Source organism: Geotrypetes seraphini, chromosome 2, assembly GCF_902459505.1.
Source record: "Geotrypetes seraphini chromosome 2, aGeoSer1.1, whole genome shotgun sequence".
Classification (NCBI taxonomy): domain Eukaryota; kingdom Metazoa; phylum Chordata; class Amphibia; order Gymnophiona; family Dermophiidae; genus Geotrypetes; species Geotrypetes seraphini.
Window position 1 is genome coordinate 245,165,009 of NC_047085.1, and position 19,170 is coordinate 245,184,178.

Below are 19,170 nucleotides of genomic sequence, written 5' to 3' on the forward strand. Positions count from 1 at the left end.
CTATGAAGAGTTGCACCGTTGCCCTTGGCTCAACAGCCAGAACCATTGATGCTGCCGGGTATCAAGGGGTGGGAGACCTCAATGAGGATGCACACCTTGTAGGAGACACAGCCTGTACCAAATATCGATGGCATCGATATTTGGCCTGCATTGAGGGAATCAATGCTGTAAAGGTCTGTGATGCTTATTGGGAAGATGATGGCTTCGTAGAAGGCTTGCCCGATGGAGGAACAGCTTCCAATGTTGATGTCGGTACTGCCAGTACCAATAGCTCTGATTTATCATCAGAATCCATAGTCGACCCAAACAACTTCTCTTAATGGATATGTCGAGCCTTTAATGAGCATTTCTGTAGTGTAGAACAATGAGTATAAGTGTCTGCTCAATGCTCAGGCCCCAAATGCCATAAGCACCACTGTGCGGGTCAGTGACTGAAATGGCACAGACAGCACTTTTTGAAACAGCTCAAAGATTTCAACATTGGTAGAAAATTCCTGGTGGCAAGGTAAAAAAAAACTCAATGATGATACTGAGAATGAGAACTGCCGAAGAAGGAAAAAGAGGACCAAAAGGCCCAACTGAGGAAAAGGAAAAAAGAATATATACAGACTGAACAAGAACACTAAATAAGAAAAGAAATAAAGCCAAAGGGTAAAAAATAGAAAAATGTTGACAGGATGGAGTCCAAAAAAATAGCACTTCACTCCACAGAAAATGAAGAACTTAGGTACCACGAGCCAAAGTCGGGCTGGAAGGCAATCGCGCATGCGCAGTGCGAGCAGTCATGAAGTTTCTAAAAACTTAAAGTGACAATGCACTTTTTCCACTTTCCGTACTGGGCTCCGTGAATGATGTCACCCACATGTGACAATATGCTGCCTGCTTGTTCAAGGATAAATTAGATTGCACAAATTAAAATAAAAATAAGCACATTCTAACCCCCTCTTTTACTAAGGTGCGCTAACCGATTAGCGTGTGCTAAACGCCAACATACACGCATAGACTAACATATACGTATTAGCGTTCAGCGCGCCTCACTAAAGGGACCTATAAGTTTTATAAGGCAGGCTCTATATTTCTAACAAAGATCTCTTTTGGTATTTACACTACAATTAGTATGTTAAGTACAATCATTAATGAATCAGAATGAACATGCTTTCAGGTCTTTTGTCATTAACTGCACGCCTTTTTCAACTTTATATGAGGTAACCTGACACAAAACATTTATTCATTCAATTTAATAAATCACTCCATAGTCCTAGAAATTAAAAGCAATGAATGCTAAGAGGATAATTTTACAACAGGTTGCTTAACTTGAAAGGGAAAGCAGAGCCTATTTGGGGGATATTCCATAAAAATAATGCTGATGTCTATGTGTCTTTATAGAATAGCCTCACAAATGCAGCAGAGATGACACTTAAAATGTCCCTGTATACATTTGTTCCTGCTCAGGGGTGCGTGTATGGGGGCATATTTTATAAACTACTGGCCAAAGTATTCAAAGCAATTTAAGCAGACAGGAGAGACTCCTGTCTGTTTAAATAACATGGGAACACGCAACCACAAATATTTAGCAACATTCAACTTGACAGTGCTGTTGAATATTGGCTCTGACTTGCCACAATGAGGAGGGATACAGGGTGTTGAGGGTTTCGGTGTTGAGGAGGAGCCCACGGTTACGAGGGTGCTTGCAATATTCAGTGATGGCATCCACATAGCTAACCAGGTAACATTAGGACAGTTTCAAGGCAGTCCTAAATTTTCCTGGGTAGCTACAAGGGCCCAGTCACTGAATAACAGCTGGGATCCTCATTTTTTTAAAAATTGACTTGTTTCCCTCCAATCCTCCCCTCCTACCATTCTGGCAAGGTCCACAGTCCCTCTCCCAACACCACAACACAACCTCTCCCAATACCACCTCCCATCCCCAAACCTCTATCTCAACTCAGGATAGGTTTTCCCTAGGTCTACTTAAAGTCCCTCATAGTCCAGTTGTGTGATTTGGGCAGAAGCAAAACCCCAGGGGTAGCCTTTCCCCCCCCCCTCCCCCTCTATAGAATGCAATACAATTAAGAACATAACATAAGAATAGCCTTACTGGGTCAGACCAATGTTCCATCTGGCCCACTATCCCGTCTTCACGGGATAGTGGGCCAATCCAAGACACAAGTACCTGGCAAAAACCCAAATAGTAGTAGCATTCCATGACACTGACCTGATCCCTATTGAGAATAATGGCCATTAAGCCTACCCTTTATTTTCTGTCTAATGACCATTTCTTAATCCACAATAATTTTACAACAGGTTGCTTAGCTTGAAAGGGAAAGCAGAGCCTGTTTGGGGGATATTCCATAAAAATAATGCTGATGTCTATGTGTCTTTATAGAACAGCCTTACAAATGCAGCAGAAATATATATAATTGTTTCCACTATTTTGCCTGGCACTGAGGTCAGGCTTACTGGTCTGTAATTCCACAGATCTTCCCTGGAACTTTTTTAAAAAATTAGTTTAACATTAGCCAAACTCCAGTCTTCAGGTACTACAGACAATTTTAGTGACAGGTTACAGATCACTAACAGATCAGCAATTTCATGTTTGAGTTATTTCAGTAACCTGGGATGTATACCATCCGGTCCAGGTAATTTAACACTCTTTAACCTATCAGTTTGGATTAGAACATCTTCCAGGTTACTGAGATTTATTTCAATTCCTCTGCCTCATCACCCTTAGAAACCATTTCTGGTTCATGTAGAATTTTTACATCTTTTTCCATTAAGAATGGTATTGTTTATTGTTTTTAGATAAGATTGTTTTGTTTTTAAATTATGTATGTTAAGATAGAATCTACCTAGAAATATTTTGATAGAGCAAAACATAAATTAAGCAGTAGATCAGAATAGAGGTAGAAATCTGTCTTGAAATGTCTCTAAATCAATCCTCCTGCAACCTCATGTCCTCTAGTTCTACTACTTCCCTATCTTCCCCCACTTCCCTGTCTTTCAAAAATACCTGCTATATAGTAATACCTTTCACATGTATAATCACCTCTATCACATCTCCCCATATCATTTTCTTCGCTTTCCTCTGCATTGTTTCTAGTCTTTCTAAGTACTTAGTGAGACCTGAGCTCCAAAATGGAATATGATACTCCAAATATTAAAAAGTGCCTAAATACAGTGCTTTCGCCTTTTAAAGGAAGAGCTATCAAGCATCATTCTTAAGTCTGTAAGCAAATGATTCCACTCAGCTGGTCCGGCAATCAAGAAAAAAACAACTCCTAGTTTTTACACAAAATGCATTTTTCATGCCAGCAGAATTGAAAGAAATTGAAACCCATTTGAATATGAAGCAGGGGAAGGTTTATGCATCTTCAATATTGTACAACACACAAGGTAACTTATGTCAGCTAAATAAACTAAATCAAAAACCTACTCTTCAATATTGTATTCATATACAACAGGGCATCATTTTGCAAGCCTTATGAATCAATATAAATTTTGTTATTTAAAAGACCAGAAGCCAGTGTAAATTATGTGAAACAGCTGTGATATGTTGCATTTTAGAAGCCCCAAACAGATAACCAGAAGCAGCATTTTGTCCTAGTTGAAGGCTTTAATATGACACTGAGGTAGTCCTAAAGTAGAGGACCACAAAAACTGATGCAAGTGATTTGGTGGGGAAGTCTATAAATGGTGCTGGGAAATCATTTGTGGTAAGTGTAATCCCACAAAGGGAATTTAGCCGATTTCTGTGCCTAACTTTGGGTGCCAGACTTATGCCTGCTGAAACTTGGTGTAAATACTCACTGAGGAAGTTTATGGTAACTATGCATGGAATTTTTTGGAACTCCCAGGGCCACAATCCCTTTTCAGTTATGTGCCAGTAGATTTAGGCACCATGCCTTATACAATTGTGGATAGCAAATTTTAATGGGTGCCGATTAACTTCAATAATTGGTTGTTAGCATCCAATTATTGATATTAATTGGCACATTAGCCAGCTAATATGTGCATGCTTCTCAGGAGCATGTCTAAATTTTGACATGTAAATCTAGGCATAGGCATCACATATATAAAATCAGAGAGTTGGCGACCATTTTTCTTTTTAGTTTTTAGTTTCTATGATTGAGCAGTGTAAACTTGAAACAAAAAATATTATTTGGTATTTTTATAAATAGTAAATTTGGGCATTTATATTTCAACTAATCAGGGATTGAGGGTACAAAATATCAGTGCTTATTGACACTTTTTTCTTGTAGATTCAAATATGTATACTTTTGACACTTATAAGGTATCAGCACAGAAAAGATAAATAATAGAGTGAAAGATATGACAAGCCAGAGAAGGGATGAGAAAGTGCTAAGGGAAATAGTGTTTTCAGATATTTATCTAATAAACAACTGTTTTGATTTGCTTATTTGCTTTTTTTTATTTTTTGCCTTGGGGGGTGTTCTATTTACTTGTTAATATCTAAAATCAAAACACCTAAGGGGCTCATAATCGAAAGAGAAAAACATCCAAAAACTGGCCTAAGTTGGCACTTGGACGATCATAAACGAAAGACGTCCAAGTGCCGATAATCAAACCGGGTTTTGGATGTATTTCTAAATGACCTAGGCTTTCACAGTGTCACTGAACGACCATAGCTAAACGGGGCATTTCAGGAGGAGTGTCGAGGGTGGGAGTTGGGCGGGACATGGGCCGGCTTAGACTTAGTTGTACTGCATGTATAACCGAAAGTTATACAACATAGCATAGACGGAACTTGGACATTGTGACTTAGATCATTTACAAGTCACAAAAACGCACCTACATTAACCAAATAAGTACTGCAAACACATAATACAGACCCCCTCACACACTACCCCAGTGATCACCAACCCCCCCACCCCCATAAAAATATTAATCACAAGTTGAAAATTGTGCCTCAAGAACATCACCTAGCAGCGCTGCCTCTTGCTGTCTTCTGCCAATGCCACTCCTGCTTGAGGGAGCGAGGGGGGAGGGTCAATCTGGAAGTGCTGCATAGGCCTTTGCAGCATCCTCCGGCTTCCCCCATGGCCTCCCAGTCTTACCTTTAGCTATTACGGCAGCCTGCAGAGAGGATCGCTGGTGCTGGAGCGATCCATGCAGGCTTCCGTCGTCCTGAGCACCAAGTTTACTCTGCCACGATCCTGCACCTGACATCAGAGGAGGGGTGGGATCATGGCAGAGGGAACGTGGTGCTCAGGACAACGGCAGCCTGTAAGGATTGCTCCAGCATCGGAGATCCTCTCTGCAGGCTACCATATTAGCTAAAGGTAAGACCGGGAGGCCAGAGGGAACATGCAGGCCTTGGGGGGGGGGGGGGGTGAGAGGACGGGATGGGATGGGACAGGCCTTTAGGGAAACATTAAAGAAACTTATTTTACAAAAATGAATGGAGATTGAGTCTGACCATTCAATTTTTCACTGTAATCACTGTCTGTATTGGATCATGTATGTATCCTGCTGAGTTATCTAACAATCTATCTGTTTTCTTTTTTATTAAATTGGGTAAATAAACCCTGAAAATTGAGCCACCCTTAGAATACAAAGCTAACTGTTTGGCTTCCAGTATTGATGAATGGTGGCTTTTATTTTCCAGCATTTGAAGAATCAAGTCTGGGTTGTATTGTTTTGTAGCTTATCCAACAAAATAAAGTTTGTCCTGTTGTTGATTTGGGGGGGAGGGAAACGGGCCTTCAGGGGAACATACAGGCCTTCAGTGGGGGACCAGGCCTTTAGAGGAACATGCAGGCCTTCAGGGGGGACCAGGACTTCAGGGGGGGCATGATATAGAAGTACACAGAGGGAGGGAAGGGGGGGTTCAAAGAGATGTGCATATACCGGACTGGGGAAAGGAGGGAAGAAATAATGGGTCTAAAACAGAGGAGAGGGAGAGAGATTGTGGTTGAGAAAAGAAAAGATGGTGAATCTGGGGATGGTGGGGCCCATCGCTGCAGCTGCGAGGATGGAGATGAAAAAAATGAAACATGACAGACCTCCGGAGGAGGGAAGGGAAATGGAAGGGGAGTACAGAGATAGAAGATGGATGGTTAACACGGAGAAAGAAGAAAATGACAAATAGGCAGTAGACCCTGGCAAGTGAGTTATCAGAAGACAAACAGAAACCAGCGCCTGGAATCAACATGATTCGAATAATGACCAAACAACAAAAGATAGAAAAAAAAAATTCTGTTTTGTGATTACAATGATTTGACATGTGTATCCAGAGCTGGTGTTAGACCACGAATGTGAGCTAGGATTTAACAGAGAGAGGAAAAATATTTTTTGTTTATTTTATTTACACTACAGTGCCAGTGTGGGTAGGAGAGGGCAAAGGGGGTGAAGAGGCTATAAAAGGGGTGAAGAGGCTATAAAATAAACCCAACAGGATGTTTGAAAAAGCACCCAATTGGGCAGGAAAATTGAATTGAATCGAAAAATCGATCCAATAGTCTGAATCAAATCAAAAATTGTTTTCCTGAATCTGGCAGCACTAGGCTTTGGGGCAGTTACTGCAGTGGCAGCCGCTAGTGTGGCTTTGTGAAAGTGGGAGTATATATTTTTTAGAAACAAAAGGATCCTTTTACTAATAGGCATTAAGGCCCCAATTCTATAAAGGGCACCTAAATCCCACCTAACGCTGAGCAGGACTATGGGCTCCTTTTACTAAGATGCGCTAGCGTTTTTAGCGCACACATAAATTACCATGCGCTACACTTCTAGAATAATGCCAGCTCAATGCTGGCGTTAAGGTCTAGTGCACACGGCAATTTAGCGCTCGCTATTCCGTGCATTAAGGCCCTAGCACACCTTAGTAAAAGGAGCCCTTAGGCATCCAAACTAAATGGTTAATGAACCATTTAAAGGTCTTAACGAGAGATAATTGGCACATGGATGTCCAAAGGATGTGAGCGCATCCACAATTTCATGGACGCCCATTGGGAAAACTCACGCCTAACGGAATAGCTGTGTGCTTTGAATGGGCGTGGTCTGGGTGAGGCTTCAATATGGGCATCCTTTGATTCATTTGCATAACACCAAGCGACCTAGGGCGTCCATTTCATGCCTACATTGTAGACAAATGAAAACTAGATCTACTTTTGAGCATAGTTTGAGTTCTATGAGCGGAACTTAGGCAGTTTGGACATCCTTATTATGATCTGCTAAATAGCAATCTGGGTTTTTATTTTTGCTTCATTAAGTTAAAAATACATTTAATAAGGCACCAAATAAACAGGGTACATCAAATCAGATATATTGCATGTAAAACTTTCTATTTTTGTAGACAAACAGTAATGCTATTTGCTAATTAGAGGAAAACATCTATTAACTAAAGCAGAGCATATGAAAAAACACAGCTTTAGGTTTCTTACTATAAAGCTATCTTTTTTTTCTGACTAAACAGTGCTCCAATCAGCTCATTACTGAAAGCAAGGAAAACACATGAAAAAATATATAGATTGCATATATAACTTCATTTGCAAAAGCTTAAAAACAGAAAAAACAAATACAGACCTTAGCATGGCTTCTACTTCATTGCAAATGGAGGTGTGCAGCTGCACAATGCTGACCTCATTGTGAGATCATCAAGGTGCACCTGTAAGGTAGAATGCCACAATTAAAATATGTGCTGGGATTTGAACTTATGACCTCTGGAAGATGGGAACAGGGCTTTTATCCATTGAGCACAGCAGCTTCCACTTAATCTCTTTCTTCCTCACATCTGATATGATAGTTTAGGAATCTGCTAAGCTATGATCTTCTCAGGTATTTTCACCTTCACATGGCTAGGATCACTAAGCTTTCATGGTAGGAACCTCCAAAACTGAAAGGAAGCGGCTGTATTACCATATGTTCAATTTTTATATGTTTGACTCCATATCTGTAAGAATTCATATTTTGGTATTGTACCCTGTATTTCATGCCATTTGGTTTGGTTCTAATATTTTTGTATTATTGTTAAAAATTTCAATAAAAGGCTTGAACTAAAAAAAATAAAAAAAAAAAAAAGAGGTATTGTTTCAACATTCTTCAACAATTAACTTAATTTAGTAATGCATTCCTTTGTTAAGCTAACTTAGGCCCCCTTTTACTAATAATCTAATTGAAATATAATTAAAAGTTGTATAAACACCTTAAAATGTTCAAGCAAAAAATAAGATCGCACTAGATATAGTTGTTTCATTTTTTTTCATTTTTTCATTTTATGCTTTCTGAGAAACATATGAAATTTGGAGACACATTTCTAGAGCAGAGTCCTAAATGATGCCAAGATCTCTGGAAGAAAGATCACTAGCTAACTGAAAACCACTGTAATAAGATATTATCTTAGGCAATTTATCAACCTTATCAGAAAATCAATGACCAACGTACTTTCCCCTCCAGAATTTAGATTTCTTACCAACAAACTTTTCCACCAAAATTCAGATTCATGACCAATGGCCTTTCCTGCCTCAATAACCTCAAACCCCAGACAATCAGGTTAGAAGAGCCACTATATATGAGGACAAACTACAGACTTCACATCATACCCTGAAGAAAGCCACAGCATGATGGCTGAAATGTCGGTTCTACCTATCCAGATGTGGCGAGACCCAGACAACTGCAATAACCATGACGCCAGCCACAGAAGCCTAAGTGAACAGTGGATTTATATGTTTAGTTGTGGCAACTAGATGTATTTCAATACTGAACCCCTTGTAGTCAGCATAATTCAGGTACTGTTCACCAGTTGTTCACCAGATGGCACAATAGGGCTGATAGAAAGATCTCTGTAGGTCATTTAAGTCATGTCTGAAATCAAACCACTCTGCCTGTGCTAGAATATCAAAGGTTTATAGTATAACATACTTTCCAGCAAATTTCCTTACTAATTCAATTTCAGTCATGCTGCTGAGTCATCTGCAATCATAGCTCAGTCTCCCTTTTGCACAGGGGTCAGAGAATTTTCTTAGTTAAGAAATAGTCTCTATTACATATATATCACCACTAATAGGCTGAAGATAATGAACCAGAACGTACACAAGGTAGGGCTAATCTCAGTTAGGGTGCTGGTCTTTGACCAGAGGGCCGCCCCGTGAGCGGACTGCTAGGCATGATGGACCACTGGTCTGACCCAGCAGCAGCAATTCTTATGTTCTTATGTTCCTGTTGTCTGTCTTTTGTAATATGAATTTTTGTTTGTAAATGGTCTAGGGTTAGATGGTATATATATATATATTTTTTTAATATAACTTTTAGTATACTTTACTCAAATTGTAATGTTTTCAATACACAGAAAAGGTCGTTAAAATGTGAGCAAAAATTTGTGTTACAATCAGTGCATTTCCACTGAGATGAATGGATCATTTGTTCATGGATCATGATCTTCTGATCCCCTCCATTAAAAGCTTTTATTACACACGGAAAATAAATTTCTCTGTTACTGCCCCAATGCTATGGAACTCTTTACCACAACCTCTTCGTGATGAACAACAACTAGAAAAATTTAAAACAGGTTTAAAGACTTTCCTATTCCGTGACGCATTTATTTCTGCCTAGTATCTATCTCTCAGTCATCTTCAATCGTTCAACATCACAAATTTATTTTAACTACTTCCCTACCCAAATGTTGTTCTCCCATCCCCTCTTTCTCCCTTTTCTCTCAACATTGTAACTTTACCCTTCCTTAAACCTCTTCCCTCACAATCAAGTTTGTCCAGTCTATGTTGTAATATACACTATTTATACCTCTAAATGTAGAATATATTAACTCCCCTTCCTTATTTTTATTTTTGTTTTTATTGTAATGTACACCGGCCAGATATTTATTTGATGGTCGGTATATTAAAACTTAATAAACTTGAAACTTGAAACTTGTTCAACCTCAATTTGATGAAGGTCCTGAAGTTTTAATGAATGGGTTTTTGTTTGTTTGTTTTTTTTTATCCTAGGTCAGAGTGCCAAGAGCTCTTGCCTGCTTAAAGCACACTGAGAGGGCCACTCACCATGCTGCTCCACCTTAAGACAATCTGCACAGTGCTAAAGTGGTTCGGAGTGTAATCAGAGCAGAGCCAGATACCAACATGGGTAGTCCTATCTTTGCACAGTTAAGTATATGGGCACTGGCACTGAATATTGGCATACATTAACATTGGGACTCATACTTCAGCCACACTTCTCATATATCACATATTCCCCACTCTTTTCAAAGAATTCCAATACACTCTTTAATTGGCAAAAGTTGGCCGCAGCTTTATTTAACATCATTTTCAAAACTCAATTTGATTATAACATTTAACATAGAACCAATTCTCAACCAAATTTTCAAAATTCCTTGAATCAATTCCTGGTGCTAATCGGTATCGATCTAGCCCCAATCTCCCCGTCTTCTCCTTTACATTCTCCGGTGACCCACGGTGTCGTCAAGTCACCTCAACTCGTGGCGGTGCCGCCCACGAGGACATAATTCAACTCATCTCATTTATATTAATTTTCAAACCATTTGTAATCAAATGCTCTCCTCTAGGTCCTTCTTCCAGCTGCGACCCCACCCCCCAGCAATCCATACACCCGTCTCCACCCTGTACACCCATCCCATCTCCTAACCAACTTGGGTGGGAGGGAAGGGAACGCCGAGTCCCTCGCACCACCCTCTTCTCACAAACAAAATTCTACCCACCCAAATTCCACTACCAATCCCTTTCTTTCTTCCTTCCTCCCTTCACTCTTAACCAATCCCCAATCTCCTACTCTCCCACCAATCAAATTCCTCTTCTCCTGTCTCTATCCTAACCTTGCTCTTTCCTGCCCCCCCCCCCTTTCCAATTTTTTATTTGTGGGCTTTGCCTTCGCCCAATGTTATTAGCCACCCAGTTTAAACTGGGTGGCCCCTTATACTCACATATACATGGACTCTGTTGATCTCTCATGAGTAGTTGTGTTGTGCTGAAAACCAGGTCGGAAGTGTAGTAGGATTATACTGTTTTGTTTTTTTGAGGGGCTTGTGTTGTTTTGCTGATACATATACTCACATACATTCCAGGTCCACGGATGACCCAGCTACTCAATGTCAGTATCCATACATAACCTGAGATTGAATATCTAGATCTAATTTATTTATTGTTAGTATTTTTACCACTTATAACTTAAGTGGTGTACATTCAGGTAATCAAGCATTTTTCCCTATCTGTCCTGGCAGGCTCCCACTCTTGTGCCTGGGGCAATGGGGGAGTAAGTGACTTGTATCAAAAGAAATGCAAGAGAGGAGGTTCTATTTGATACATTAAAAATACCTACTCTAGTAGCTTGAGATTTTAGAACACAAAAAATAAATTGTGTACCATATATAATCCTTACAACAAGGTTTCCTCCTTTTTTTTCCTCCTTGGTGTAAGGATTATATATGGTACACAATTTATTTTTTGTATTCTAAAATCTCAGGGTCACAAGGAGCAGCTTGGGATTTGAACCCACAACCTCAGGGTGCTAAGGCTGTAGCTCTAACTACTGGGCCACAACCTCCCTTAGTCTGTAGTCAGCATTTAGAGAAATACTGAGCATGGCTGGCTGGATATTGACAGTAATCTCTGAGGGTGGTCCCAGATCTGGTGTTCATGGTTATGGGGTTCTCCTGGGTGAAGATTGGACCATCATATCCAGAAATCTCTTATTCAAGGACCACACTGGCACAGCACCATAGACTAGCACTAGCCCCAACAATATGAGTTAGTTTTATTTTACTTCTGACATACGAGTTAAATTTCCAAGCCTTAAAATAGGGCATCAGAAGTTGTGTACCTATGCTAGTGATCCTCCCACCCATCTAACTATTCCCCCACCCTATTAACTGGATTAGTCAATAAGTAGTAGTAGTCAGGGAGTAAGGGGGGGAGTGCTTAAGAGATTGGTGGGTGAGGAATGGACTAATGGATGAATAGAAGTTATTAGGCAGGTTGAGGATAGATTAGTGGACACATGGGAGAAAATTAGGTGGGTGGAGATCGTGGCATAGGGTCTCTCTGGCTTGAGGTTCCCAAAGAATAGGCCCATTTTCTTGGGAAGTCCAAGGCTAGACCAGGGACCTGGAAGAATTAGACACCCAAGATGAGTACACAATAATGTTTTTGAATTGTTTAAAATCTTTAAGTAGTTGGAGTCACAACCAGTATAACAGTTAAAGTGTGATGATTGAACATTGAAGACACTCTTTTTTGGGGTTTTACCTCATTGTGATCTTCTATTACCATTATTGGTTCTGAGCACTTTTCATATCATTAAGCTGTTTACATAAAAGTACAGAGTGGGTTTTTTGTATTTGTATTAGTTCACGTTTTCACCCACGTGGTTATATTCCATCCCATTTTGTGTTTGGGCAGACCAGGGATCGACCAATTTCTTTAATTTAATGACTAGATGTGTGTGCATTACACTTCAACTTCAACCTCAACGTGCCAGTTAAAATCGAATAAATTGATGAACTTTACTAGCCTCTTAAGCATACCATCTAATTTAAAATAGATTAGCACATGTTTTTACTCATTTTTTTTGCACACATTTTTAATAACAAGCACTTGTTAATTCACAATGCATTTCCATACTACTGCTTACTGAATTTTACATTCACTTGTTAAAAACGTGTTTAACAAATGCTTGCTAAATTTGATTGAACTGGCTAGGTATTCTGATGACTTCGCTAGTAGAGACATACCATTAAAACAGATTTCAACTCACAGGTTGCGACTGTTCAACATTAATCTTGCACCTAGGTTTCTAATTCTGATGCCTTGGGAACTACAGCTGGCCGCGGTCTTAAGCTCCCATTCCTTGCAAGCTGGTTGCAGATCTAAAGACTCACACTGATAATAAGCAAATGCAAAATCTTAGGATTTAAGCTGAAATGCATCAGGCGAACACAGAAACAGCGCTTCAGTAATTTTGTCAGCTCCTTTTCCAGCTCAGCAGTCTCTATAACGAAACTGTTCCTGCTCTTCATGCCTCTTCTTGACCAGGACTAAATATTCAGGACAGAGTTACCCTAAACTGATTGGACTCTATCAATCATGGACACAATTACAAATATTTGTCCCTACACTGAATGTTCAAACTAGAGAATGATACAGTGACAAAATTCATCACCGTTCCCGTCCCCGCGGATAACCGCGGAAAATAATCCCATGTCATTTTTTAGTGTTTATTTCAACCTCAGTCCTTCTACACCAGCATTCTTCAAAGCAAAGCCATTCATACTCTGATTCTTCCCTCTCTCTTTAAAGAATGACATAAAGATGGTTTCCCGCGGTTTTACGCAGGGAAGGGGACGGTGATGAATTTTGTCACCGTGTCATTCTCTAAAACACTATCCTCTTCTTTTACTAAGGTGCACTAGCCGATTTAGCGCACGCTAAATGCTAACGATAACACTAGTCTGCATGATTTTGGATGACTGAAAACTACTATGTGATATCACCTCACTTTTTTATGCTGATTCCAGAACTGTTCTTAGTTTTCTTCTATCACATACAGCAAGGGTAGGGAACTCAGGTCCTCAAGAGCTGTATTCCAGTCGGGTTTTCAGGATTTCCCCAATGAATATGCATTGAAAGCAGTGCATGCACATAGATCTCCTGCATATTCATTGGGGAAATCCTGAAAACCCGACTGGAATACGGCTCTCGAGGACCGGAGTTCCCTACCCCTGACATACAGTCTTTTTCACAATTTTACTTCAAAGATTTTTTGCTGTGCCAGTAAGTAATGAGTATCGTTGGAGGTAAATTTCTCAATACAAACCTGTAAGCCTTTAGGCTGTCACAACTGTTACTGCCAGTTGTTACTGTGTGACCTTGGAAGTGTTGTATATCTCAGACGCTTGCATTACCAGCACTGTTCTCATTTTATTTCTCTATTGCAGTGATTCCCAACCCTGTCCTGGAGGAACACCAGGCCAATCGGGTTTTCAGGCTAGCCCTAATGAATATGCATGAGAGAGATTTGCATATGATGGAAGTGATAGGCATGCAAATTTGCTTCATGCATATTCATTAGGGCTAGCCTGAAAACCCAATTGGCCTGGTGTTCCTCCAGGACAGGGTTGGGAACCACTGCTCTATTGTGATTGCAAGTACTGCAATGTCTACACGCAAGTGTGTGAACAATCCAAATGTTTTCTACTATGGCGCAGGTTACCAAGCTTTTATGAGGTGCAAAGTGTCTTCCTGAGATTCTTTGGCTGCGCAAAGTATGAAAATGTTGTCAGCCTAAAGAGAAAATGTGTGACTGAGGAGAGACTGTTGCCTATTGCACTTAGGTAGATGTGGAATAGAGAGGGTGAAAGAGGGGAACCTTGTTGGACCCCACAGAAGGGCATCCAATTCTAAGATCTTTAGCCGCCCTTCCAAACCTCATAGGACCTTTTTTATCAAGAACTGTGAGAACCAGTTCATCCAATCTCAGGAGCAGGAGTGAATGGTCCATAGTGTCAAAAGCGGCTGAGATGTTGAATTGCATCATGACTGACTACCCTTGCTCAGGTAGTATTTGGCTGTTGAGGTTAGTTCCAGTAGAAGTGTTTTGGTGCTGTGCAATGCTCTGAAGCTATGTTGGCTGCTATGGAATCCACCCCATAGGTTAATGAAGTTGGAGAGTTGTATGTTGACACAGAATTCTAGCAGTTTTGTCGGCCAGGGTATTCCCACTATAGGGTCTGAAACTCTCAACCGTAGCTAAGTCCAGGCCTTGGGCTTTTGGTATAGGTGTCAGTATAATTACCAATACAGTGGTGCCTCACACAACGAACTTAATTCGTTCCAGGAGCAAGTTTGTTATGCGAAAAGTTCGTTATGTGAAACGCATTTTCCCATAACAATACATGTAAAAAAAAATAATTCATTCTGTAGCATAAAATATGCTAAGATGACATAAAAAAAGATAAATTTACCTTGTTAGAGCTGTTAGCATGATATAGAGGGGATATATGTGAAGGGGAGGGGAGACAGGGGTTTTGTTGATCCTTGCTGTGTATTATAATCACCCCCCACATACTCCCCAGTACCTTTTTTAATTCCTCCCATCTTTCCCAGCCAGTGGCGTACAGGCCAGAAGCGCAGAGATCAGGAGCAATTCCTCTGCACGCCTGTGTGGGCCCATGCCGATCTCCGAATGGCTGCAGTTAGTTCTTGTGAGTCCCTCGAGAGCTGACTGCAGCCTTTCAGAGATCAGCGCAGGCCCAGGCGGCAGGGGGGAGGTTTAAAAATATGCGGTGGCGGCGGGGGGAGGTTTAAAAATATGCGGTGGCGGCGGGGGGAGGTTTAAACATATGCGGTGGCGGCGGGGGGAGGTTTAAACATATGCGGTGGTGGCGGGGGGAGGTTTAAAATATGTAGCGCCAGTTAAGCGATGCAGCTCGGGCGACTTCGTTGTGTGAAACGAAGTCCGTTGTACGGATCAAGACAAGAAGTTCGTTGTGCGCAGCGTTCACTGTGCGAGGCGGCCGTTATGCGAGGCACCACTGTATTGCATTGGGGTAGATAATTGCTAAACCGGGTTAAATAGAGCTTAAATAAAGCTTTTGATAACACTTGGAAATTTGATGATTCAAATGTGTAAATTAGTTTTTAGGAATTCTGACACACTAGGTGCAGATAAATTTATTGCACTTTAAAAATAAATTGTTCTAAATGAGAACATTTAACATGCTCAAATGTTTGTCAGCATATAGTTTTGATACATAAGATCCCTGTTGGCCAGCTCATACACACCAACTATAACATTTTGAATAATGTTGCTATTCCCAGCATTTTTAACAAATAAGGTTATAAAGCTTTCTTTAGTAAAAAGAAACACTTGAAGCAGTAAGAAGCTTATTATTTTAATATTTTAGTCAGTGCTGTTTAGGACTTCACAGCATTCAGTCTAATCTAAATTTGCCTTTGAGGTCTTTCAGTACACCAGTTTCAAAAACTTTTAATTCTGAAGTCTTGTGGCTTGCTTTAATTTCTTCAGTTTTCCTTGCTTGACTCTTTTCATCTCTTGATCTGCACCCTACACCTTATCTTTAATAAATAGATTTTTTTTTTAAACGGAAAAAAGACTGTCTCCCTCTGTATGTATGCTGTGTAAGGAACCTGCCAGTACAGGAAACCTAAACTGTGCAATTCTTACTTAGAAAATAAAAGTAATAAATCTTTTTTTCTAATTCCTTACTGCACTGGAGCATGTTTTCCCTGTTCTCAATACTAGAGAGGTTCACAATCCTGCAGTATTGTTGGCTTCAGTCTCTCTCGAACCCACATACAACGCTCACACTTGCATATACTCTAAGGAGAAATGTGAGAAAAAATTATCTTGAGGAAAAAAAACAAAACCCAACCTCACACCTTTCTTTTCCTTTCCTCCTCTAACATCCCAAGACAACACTACTATTTTTATCTTCTGAGAGAACTTTCCCTCCTTTCATTTATAACAAAGCTTAAATTCGCAGGAACCTTTAAGGTTCTTTTAAAACAGCTTTACAGTTCAACTGGAATTTACAGTTTAAGAACATAAGAATAGCCTTACTGGATCAGACCAGTGAAATGGTCCATCCAATCAAGTATTCCGTCTTCATGGAGGTCAATCCAAGTCACAACTACCTGGCAAAAACCTAACTAGTAATAGCATTTCATGTCACCAATCCAGGGCAAACATGGCTTCTCCCAGGAACTTATCCAACCCCTTTTTTTTTTTTTTTTTTTTTAAATCAGCTACATTAACCACTCTTACCACATCCTCTGGCAATGCATTCCAGAGCTCAACTATTCTGAGTGAAAAAAATATTTCTTCCTATTGGTTTTAAAAGTATTACTCTGTAACTTCATTGAGTAACCCCTAGTCTTTGTAAATCTTGATGCAGTAAAAAAAAAAATCAATCCACTTGTACCCATTCTATACCACTCAGGATTCTGTAGACTTCGATCATATCTCCCCTCAGCCATCTCTTTTCCAAGCTGTAGAGCCCTAACCTCTTTAGTCTTCCCTCATACGAGAGGAGCTCCATCCCCTTTATCATCTTGGTCGCTCTTCTTTGAACCTTTTCTAGTGCTGCTATATCTTTTTTGAGATAACAAGACCAGAACTGAATGCAGTACTCAAGGTGAGATTGCACCATTGAGCGATACAGAGGCATTATAACATTCTTTTTTCTTCTGGCTGACCCTCAAGGTGGACCCTAGCATCCAGTACCTATGATTTGGATTATTCTCCCAATGTGCATTACTTTGCATTTGTCCACATTAAATTTTATCTGCCATTTGGATGCCTAGTCTTCCAGTTTCCTAAGATCTTCCTACAGTTTAGTCATCTGCAAATTAAATCACCTCACTCATAGTTCCAATTTACAGATAATTTATAAATAAGTTAACACTGGTGCCAGTACAGATCCCTGTGGCACACCACTATTTACCCTCCTCCATTAAGAAAAGTAGCCATTTATCTATCCCATTGCACCTTCAGGGTATGCAATGGTGGTTCCACCTCCACAGCCTTCCCACTATCGATTGGTATACCGCAAGGCTCTGTCCTGGGACCACTGCTTTTATCAGTTTACACTTGCTCACTTGGAGTGCTGATCTCCTCCCATGGCTTCCAGTATCACCTCTATGCTGACGACTCCCTAATCTACCTCTCTGCACCAAATATCTATACTGAAACCCAGACCAGAGTCTCAGCCTGCCTATCCGACATTGCCACCTGGATGACTCACTGCCACATAAAACTGAATATGGTTAAAACAGAGCTGCTCATCTTCCTGCCTAAACCCACCTCTCTGCTTCTCTTGTTCTCTGTCTCCTGTTTTGTCTGCTCATAATCTCTATTTGACATCTCTATCTCCTTCACTGTCCAGATACAACATATCGCTAAAACCTGCCGTTTCTTCCTCTATATTACCAAAATATGACCCTTCCTTTCTGAGCACAGTACCAAAATACTTATCCATGCTCTCATCACCTCACATTCAGACTACTGAAACTCGCTACTCTCAGGCCTTCTGCTTAATCATTTTGCTCTCCTCCAATCTATCCTGAATTTGGCTGCATGACTTATATTCCGGAACAGCCATTACACTTCTCCCTCCATATTCGCGGTTTCCGTATCTGCGGTTTCGCTTATTCATGATTTTTCAGCCGCTGACTCCACCCCCCAAAAAAACATCATCACTAAAGTTTTTTCCTTTTACTGTACAGTACCAATAAAAAAGTTTATCACTTACCATTATTGTAACTCTGAAAATCGTTGCTTCCATGCTTTCTCCCACAAATTTGCTGCTTCTATTTTTCCCAATGTGCACTGAGAAAAACGCTTGTCCCAGCATCCCTAGAGAGAAAGGCTTCTTCCCAGCATGCATGAAATCACTGGTTGGCTGCCCTGAAATCGCTGCTTGCTTGCCTGCCCTGAAAACTCTGCTTGCTTGCCTGCCCTGAAATCAAATAGTTATTCTCGGTTTCAATAATAAAAACGATGGTGCTTTCCCAAAACTGCAAATAACATATAAAAAAGTTATTTGTGGTTTTTCAATATTTACACCTATTGGCTGCCCGCATCCACCACGAATATGGAGGGAGAAGTTTATACTCATGTTACCCCTCTCTTAAAGTCACTTCAATGGCTTCCCATCTATATCCGAATACAATTCAAACTCCTCTTACTGACCTACAAAGCACTCACTCAGCTACCCCTCACTATCTCTCTTCACTTATCTCCCCTATGATCCCCCCCATGAGCTCCACACAGCTGGTAAGTCCCTCCTATCTGTGACCTCGTCAACTGTCAATTTCACACTCCATCCCTTCTGCCTTGCTACACCATATGCTTGGAACAAGCTGCCCAAATCCCTACTACCAGGTACTGTTACAGGCAGAAACAGAACAGGGTGGACAGGCTGAGAAAGAGAGTGCCACTAGAACCCCTTTCCTCTCAGCCAATCCTTCTATGCTGCCATGAACATCGTAAAATGTTTCCAGTGCACAGCAGGTGAATCAAAAAACTGTTTTGTTTGCATGGCTACAGAACTGATTATGGCCACATTAACATGTACACTTCTCCCTCCGTATCCACGGGGCTTAGGGGCAGAGCCGACCCACAAATATTTAAAAACGCAAATAATATTTGGATGGTTCTGCCCCTAAC

At 40.5% G+C, this 19,170-nt stretch overlaps 1 protein-coding gene across 5 annotated transcripts in view; it reads right to left on the reverse strand.

Moving 5' to 3' along the window:
• CDH12 (cadherin 12) overlaps positions 1 to 19,170 on the reverse strand; it is a 799,528-nt gene that overhangs the window by 539,491 nt on the left and 240,867 nt on the right. Inside the window, exon 1 of one of the 5 annotated variants that reach the window (XM_033935286.1) lies at positions 18,254 to 18,320. The exons of the other annotated variants lie outside the window; for them this stretch is intronic. The gene's annotated coding sequence lies outside the window, so the exon portion shown is untranslated. Of the gene's footprint in view, positions 1 to 18,253; positions 18,321 to 19,170 lie in introns of those variants that run through there. 5 annotated transcript variants of the gene reach the window in all.